We start from the raw sequence: 8,554 nt of genomic DNA, 5'->3' as shown, positions 1-8,554 counted from the left end.
TGAGGAAACACCTGCCCCAGAGTTTGTCTCAATGACTTTCTAAGTGCGATGGGGGGCACAGGCAGAGAGAGGGAGGGGATGATCTCCATCATGGAGCCCCAGCCCTCGATTCCTGTGCAGATGAGAAGGAGGAATGGAATTGTGGCTCTTAATTCCAAGGACAGCACAGAGAGGGCTGGGTGCTGTCCCTCAGGGACTATTGCCACAAACCAGTGGGCACTAAGCCTTAAGTGGTATAGGAGGGCCACACAATTGGGTGTTCTGTTGAAAGTGTGATTTGGAATTGGATTCTCTTTTTAATTAGCGTGGCTCTGAAATCTTCTATTCAATAACTTTGTATTAGTGACCAGGGGGTAAGTACCAACATTAGAATGTCCCCACATGTGCGGGAAAATGGAGAATTTAGACTTATTAATAGGTGCGAGAATCAATCTGAGCATTCATGCATACAGTGCCCTTATAACCCTACCCCACTCTTTGCCAACCTCCTCCCCTTTGTCTGGCGTTAAGGTTTATAAAATGCTGGAGTAGGTGTCAGGATGGAGGAAATGGAGCATGCCACGGGGACTTTCTCCTTGCTTGGCCCTCAAAAACTATATGTAAATTGATGCCATACACACTATAAAGACAATATGAAGAGCAAATAGAGCCCACATCTTCCCACAAGCAGAAAACTCAACATCAGATTTTATCAGAGCTATCTCCTGAACTCCTGCTATGAAGATTTGTGGAGAGCTAGTGAGTCCAGAAAAATATTCCAGAATAGAGAAAAGGGCCACAGAGGGCCCAAAAATGAGCTGAGAGTTTGTTCAGAAGGAAATAATCTACATTACTTAAGAAAATTTTGACAAAGAGTCCTGGTAGATTGAAGCTTTGACAACAGGAAAGGGACAGGAAAGCATGAGGGACCGAAGGTAACAGACTTGGAAACGCTTCATTTCTGAGGGAGAGAGGGGTAAAAGGGAAGGAGGGAGGCGCTCTTTGGGTAAAGATGATAAAAAAAAAAGTAGGAACGGGGGGAGAATTATGGTTTTGCAGGACTACAGGAGATGAGGCAAACCTCTTAGCCCATCGCCAAACACAAAAGCCATACTTGAACGAATTTGTCATTACAGCTTTTTTTTTAAAGGAATTTTGCATATCAGTAGATATCTACATCTGTCTGTCACTGGATGTCTATATCATTCACTATGTTATGAATGGAAACACGAAAGAAATAGTGACTCTTTTTCTACAATTAAATATATGTGTACAGTATATGTACAGACTCATTTGTCTGACATGTTTCATATAAACCAAAACTTAGTAAATTTGGACTATTTTGCCTGATTCACAATTTACTTTTGATCCAATATGAAATGGCATATTGAAGTTGTGGGAAATAACTTCATTAATTAGTCCCAAATTTAATTGGGATTATGGAAACTAAGCAATTATAGAAATTATGGAAATTGACCCCTTAGGAAAGGAATGGACCAAATATCTCTTTTTTTCTTAAGAACCTTATCTATTCATTAGTTGAAAAGATAGTTGAACCTTATCTAGTCCAGTAAACGTAATTAAAAACATCAAGTTGTTTCCTGTTTCAAGAGATACATCTAAAACATGAGGATACAGGAGGGTGGAATATAAAAGGATAGAAAAAGACAGGTCTTACAGGGGCTTGCCCGGTGTCCTAGTGGTTAAGTTTGCACACTCTGCTTCAATGGGGCCAGGGTTCCCAGGTTCAAGATCCTGGGTATGGACCTACAAACCACTCATTAAGCCATGCATGGTAGTGTCCCACATGCAAAATAGAGGAAGATGGGCACAGATCTTAGCTCAGGGACAACCTTTCTCAAGCAAAAAGAGGAAGATTGGCAACAGATATTAGCTCAGGGTCAATGTTCCTCACACACATATACACACAAAGATGGGTCATGCAATACTAATGGAAAAAAAACCCAAAATAGTTAGGAATAATGTCAGAAAAAAAGACTTTAGGTGAAAAGTGTTACTAGGGACAAAATTGGTAATTTCATAGAGAAGATTAATTGTTTCACTGGGAAGGGATGGTACCTGAAACTGTAATTGTTAAGTGTGTGTGCATCTACTGATGTGGCCTCAAAGTGTATTGACCAAAAATTGAAATAACAACAGGAAATATTAGAATCATATTGGGAGAGCTTTAAAAAATTTTGAATGAAACATTTCTAACATTCATAAGTAGAACTTCCCATGCCCGACACTTAGCTTCAATGAACACTAACTGCTGACAGATTTTTCTTTTATATTCCCACCCACTTTCAACCTCACCTCCATCCCCTACCCCCCAATATTTTGAAACCAACCCCAGACATCATCTGTAAATGTTTCAGAATGTATCTTAAGAGACAAGCAATCTCTTTTTAAATAACCACCATAACATTGTAACACTTCTCCAAATTGATAGCAACTACTAAATATCATCACATATTATGTTCCTATTTCTCTGATATTCATAAATTTTTAGAGTTTGTTTGCATCATGCCATCTAAAATTTTAGTATTCCTGATACCTATCCTTCACATCTCCTTCCCTGTTAGAATTTTTTTAGTAGCATTTGACATTAACATATGTATTTTCCATTTGTTATTGGGTTTAGCATCTGTCTGCCCAGCAGAACAGCACCTGGAATATAATTAGCTATCAATATAATCATTGAATAATTGCATAAGTTTGGAGTTAGACAAAAAATGCTTTATTTTGCTAGTACATTATGAGAGGTACAAGAATAATATATGGGCTGGAGCCTTGTGATGCCTGGTAAAGCCCCTCTTCTCTTTCTCTCTCACCACAATGGGCATGGCTATGTGAGGGATGTACACATGGATAAGAATGTAATGCTTTAAATTCAGGTGTAAAATAAGAGCTGTAGACAGAAGACAGTAATAGCACAAACAGAATTCAAGGACTCACTTTGTCCTGTAGATAAGGAATCCATGAAGGCCTTCCTCTGCCAGGATTTTACTTTTAAAATTTTCGTTATTGAGTTATAATTGGAATATAACATTATATTACTTTCAAGTGTAAAACATAATGATTTGATGTATGTATGTATTGCGAAATGATCACCACATGAACTGTAGTTAACATCCATTACCATAATTAGTTACAAATTTTGGGGGAGGATGAGACCTTTTAAGTTCTACTCTCTTAGTAACTTTCAAATATACAATATACAGTATTAGTTATGATAGTCATCATGCTGTACATTACATCCCCATGACTTATTTATTTTATATCTGTAAGATTTTACGTTTTGACTCTCTTCTCCCATTTTACCCACCCCCTATTCTCTGCCTCTGGCAACCACCAATCTGTTCTCTGTATGTGTGCACTCGGTTTGTTTGCTTTTCTTTTAAGATTCCACATATAAGTGAGGGCATGTGGTATTTGTCTTTTTCTGTTTGACTTATTACACTTAGCATGATGCCCTCAAGATCCATCCATGTATTTGAAAATGGCAAGATTTCATTCCTTTTATGGCTGAATAATATCTCATTATGTATATATGTGGTCTATATTCTTTATCCATTCATCCATCAATGGACACATAGGTTGTTTTCATATCTTTGCTGTTATAGATAATGCTGTATGGAACATGGAGGTTTATATATCTTTTCAAGTTAGTGTTTTCATTTCTTTAGATAAATACTCAGAAGTGGAATTGCTGGATCATATGGTAGCTCTATTTTTAATTTTTCGAAGAACCTCCATACCATTTTCCATAGTGGCTGCACCACTTTATTCCCACCAACAGTGCATAAGGGTTCCCTTTTCTCCCCACCCTCACCGACACTTCTTATTTGTTGTCTTTTTGATGATAGGCATTCTAGCAGGTGTGAGGTGATATCTCACTGTGGTTTTGATTTACATTTCCCTGATGATTAGTGATGTTGAGTACCTTTTCATATATCTGTTTGCCATCTGTATGTCTTTAGAAAAATGTCTATTCAGATCCTCTACCCATTTTTTATTTGGATTGCTTGGTTTTTGCTATTGAGTTGTACAATTTCTTGATATATTTTTAATATTACCCCCTTAACAGGTATATGTTTTGCAACTATTTTCTCCCATTTGGTAGGTTGTCTTTTCATTTTGTTGATGTTCTATTTCGATGTACAGAAACTTTTTAGTTGATAAGTCCCAGTTGTTTATTTTTGCTTTTGTTGCCTTTCCTTTTGCTGTCAAGTCCAAAAAATCATCACCAAGACCAATTTGAAGGAGCTTACCACCTCTGTTTTCTTCTAGGAGTTTTACGGTTTCAGGTCTTAAATTCAAGTCTTTTCTTTTCCTGTTTTAGAGTTGCACTGAAAACCTTTACTATAGCCAGTCTTGTGCTGAGGATAGAAAATGCAGATGATTTCTGGGGTTTGCATGCCATGTCCTTCCCAGGGCTGACATTACAAGGCGGCAGAATTATAAGACGTTCTCACCTTGTGCCTAAGGAAACTATCAAAAGATGCCAGTCCCAGGGCCGGCCCGGCGGCTCAAGCGGTTAAGTGCCCGCATTCCGCTGTGGCGGCCCAGGTTTCGACGGTTCGAATCCCAGGCGTGCACTGGCGCACTGCTCGGCAAAGCTGTGCTGTGGTGGCGTTCCATATAAAGTGGAGGAAGATGGGCATGGATGTTAGCCCAGGGCCAGTCTTCCTCAGCAAAAAGAGGAGGATTGGCAGATGTTAGCTCAGGGCCGATCTTTCTCACACACACACACAAAAAAGATGCCAGTCCTATGTTATGATGCTCATTCAGAATTATAGACTCAGCTTTAGACATTCAGTCCTCTGGGTAAAGACGTGGGCTCCCATGGTTAGGATTCTAGCACCTCTTTATGAGCAAATTACCTTCTTAATTGGCCTTCAGCTTTTGTACGTTGCAACTTTACAGTATTTGTTGATTATTTTTAATAGATTTTTGGTAGACTCTTGAGAGTTTTCTATATAGAATTCTGTCATCTGCAAATAGTGACAGTTTCACTTCTTTTCTTATTTAGATCCCTTTTATTTCTTTTTCTTGCCTAATTGTTCTGGCTAGGTCTTCCAATAGTATGTTGCAAGGAGTGATGAGAGTGGGCATCCTTGTCTTGTTCTTGTTTTCAGTGGAATAGCTTTCAGTTTTTCTCCATTGAATATGATGTTGGCTGTGCATTTGTCATATATGGCCTTTATTATGTTGAGGTACTTTGCTTCTGTACCCACCCTATTGAGAGTTTTTAACATAAATGGATGTTGAATCTTGTCAAATTCTTTCTCTGCATCTATTGAGATGATCACATGATTTTTATTCTTCATATTTTCAATTTGGTGTATCACATTGATTGATTTGTGGATATTGAACCATCCCTGCATCCCTGGAATAAATCCCACTTGATCATGGTGTGTGATACTTTTAATGTATTGTTGTATTGATTTGCTAATAATATATTGAGGATTTTAGCATCTATGTTCTTCAGCAATTTGGCTTGTAATTTTCCTTTTTGGGTTTTCGTTGTCTAGTTTTGGTATCAGGGTAATGTTGGCCTTGTAAAAGGAGTTATGGAGCATCTTGTCCTCCTCATTTTTTTCAAGAATTTGAGAGGGTAGATATTAAATCTTCTTTGACTATTTGGTAGAATTCACCAGAGAAGCTGTCTGGTCTTGAACTTTTGTTTTGGGGGAGATTTTGATTACTGGTTCAATCTCTTTACTTGTGATTGGTCTGTTCAGATATTCTATTTCTTCTTGACTCAGTTTTGTGAGGTTGTATGATTCTAAGAATTTATCTACCTCTTCTAGGTGCACAATTTGTTGGCATTGAGCTTTTCATAGTATTCTCATAATCCTTTGTATTTCGGTGCTATCTGGTGTAACTTCTCCTCTTTGGTTTCTGATTTTATTTATTTGAGCCTTCATTCTTTTTTTTTGTTAGTGATTCTGGCTAAGGGTTTGTCAATTTGGTTTATCTTTTCTAAGAACCAGCTCTTAGATTCATTGATCCTTTCTATTGTTTTTTTAGTCGCTATTTCATTTATTTCTGCTCTGATTTTTATTATTTCCTTCCTTCTACTGCCTTTGGGCTTTGTTCTTCTTTTTCTAGTTTTTTAAGGCATGTTCAGTTTCATTTCTATACACTGACAAGGAACTAGCAGAAAGAGAAATAAGGAACACAATCCCATTTACTGTCACAACAAAAAGAATAAAATACCTAGCAATAAATTTAACCATGGAGTTGATAGACCTGTACACTGAAAACTATAAGACATTATTGAAAGAATTTGTAGAAGACATAAAGAAATGGGAAGACATTCCATGTTCATGGGTTGGAAGAATAAACATAGTTAAAATGTCCATACTAACTAAAGGAATCTACAGATTTAATGCAATCTCAATCAAAATTCCAAAGATAATTTTCCTGGAAACAAAACAAAGCATTCTAAAATTTATATGGAACAAGAAAATACTCCAAATAGCTATAGCAATGCTGAGAAAAAAGAACAAAGCTGGAGGTATTGCACTCCCTGATTTCAAAATATACTACAAAGATATAGTAATCAAAACAGCATTGTACTTGCAGAAAAACAGACACACAGGTAAATGGAATAGACTGAGAGCCCAGAAATAAACTCACACATCTATGGATAGCTAATCTTCAGCAAAAGAGCCAAGAACGTGCAATGGAGAAAGGAAGTCTCTTCAGTAAATGGTCACGGGACAACTGGCCAGCACAGGCAAGAGAATGAAAATAGATCATTATCTTACAACATACACAAAAATGAACTCAAAATGGATTAAAGACTTGAATTTAGGACCCGAAACCATGAAATGCCTAGAAGAAAACATAGGCAGTGCGCTCTTTGACATGGGTCTTAGCAATATCATTTTGAATACCATGTCTGTTCAGACAAGGGAGAGAAAAGAAAGAAAAAATAAACAAATGGAACTACAGAAGACTAAAAATCTTCTATACAGCAAAGGAACTCATCAACAAAAGAAAAGGATCACCCACTAACTGGGAGAAAATACCTGCAAATCATATATCCGACAAGGAATTAATTTCCGAAATTATATAAAGAACTCATACAACTGAACAACCAAACAATGGACAACTCAATCAAAAACTGGCAGAGGATATAAACACATTTTTCCAAAGAAGATATTCAGATGGCCAATTGGCACATGAAAAGATGTTTAAAAATCACTAATAAATAGCAAAATGCAAATCAAAACTACAAGGAGATATCACCTCGTGCCCAACAGAATGACTGTAATTAACAAGACAAGAATATCAAGTGTTGGAGAGGATGCGGAGAAAGGGAATCCTCATATACTGCTGCTAGGAGTGCCACCTGGTGTAGCAACTATCGAAAGCAGTAAGGAGATTTCTCAAAAAATTAATTTACATATACCATATGATCCAGCTGTTCCACTTCTGGATATTTATGCAAAGCACATGAAATCCCTAATTGGATAAGATATATGCACCCCTATATTCACTGCCGCATTAATTTGCAATAGGCAAGACTTGGAAGCAACCCAGGTGCCCACCAATGAATGAATGGATAAAGAAGATGTGGTATATTTATACAACAGAATACTACTCCAGCCATAAAAAAGACAAAATCATGCCATTTATGACAAGATGGGTGGAACTTGAGGGTATTATGCTCAGTGAAATAAGTCAGACAGAGAAAGACAAATACTATATGATTTCGCTTGTATATGGAAGATAAACAAACACATAGAAAAGGAGAACAGATTGGCAATTACAAGAGTGGAATGGGTGGGGTTAGGGCAGAAGGGGTAAAGGGGCATATATGTATGGTGACAGATGGAAACTAGACTTTTGATGGTGAATATGATGCAGTCTATACAGAAGTCAAAATATAATGAAATTTATATAATGTGATAAACCAAGGTAACCTCAATAAAAAAATAAAATGTGAAAAAAATAAAACAAAAGAGGCCCTCAGATGTATAATCCAGGAATGGTAGGTTGATTTGACTTGGGGATTTGCTTCCAGAGAGTAGAAACAAACTACTCCCAGGGAGTAGACACTGCTTCCAGGAAGTAGTGTCCCTTGATCTTGGGATACTAGAAGAGATTTTAAGGAGGTCCCTGGGGAAATGGGTCATGGGGATGGTGGTGTGAGGTAATTAGAGCAGTTCAACTGGGGGTGGAGTACTATAAGTTTGGGAAGTGTCCATAAAACTGAGATAGCTCGAATACTATGAGGTGGACCTGTCATCAACATGATTTTCTAAGGTCTCTACCATTCCTGGTTCAGAGTATTTTCTATGTGGGGAGTGTGGTGACTACCTGGAGAGAGAGGGGTTAAGCATCAGCTCGCTAACCCCTCCTTCCCACTGCCCATGGGTAGGAGGGTGAGGGCAGAATATCCAATGGAGCAAGAAGCTCGGGAGGAGGGACAGAATGGCAAGAGGGGATAGACAGAAGAGAGAGAGGTAGGCTCCATCTCCTACCATCTCCCAAGCTCCCAGCCAGCACCAATCCCTGTGTGCCACGTGTCCGGGGTGCACACGGTCCCCTTTGGGGA

The sequence above is a fragment of the Ceratotherium simum genome, chromosome 18, assembly GCF_057802395.1.
Source record: "Ceratotherium simum simum isolate JZ-2026a chromosome 18, ASM5780239v1, whole genome shotgun sequence".
NCBI classification, from domain to species: domain Eukaryota; kingdom Metazoa; phylum Chordata; class Mammalia; order Perissodactyla; family Rhinocerotidae; genus Ceratotherium; species Ceratotherium simum.
This window is presented reverse-complemented; position numbering follows the sequence as displayed.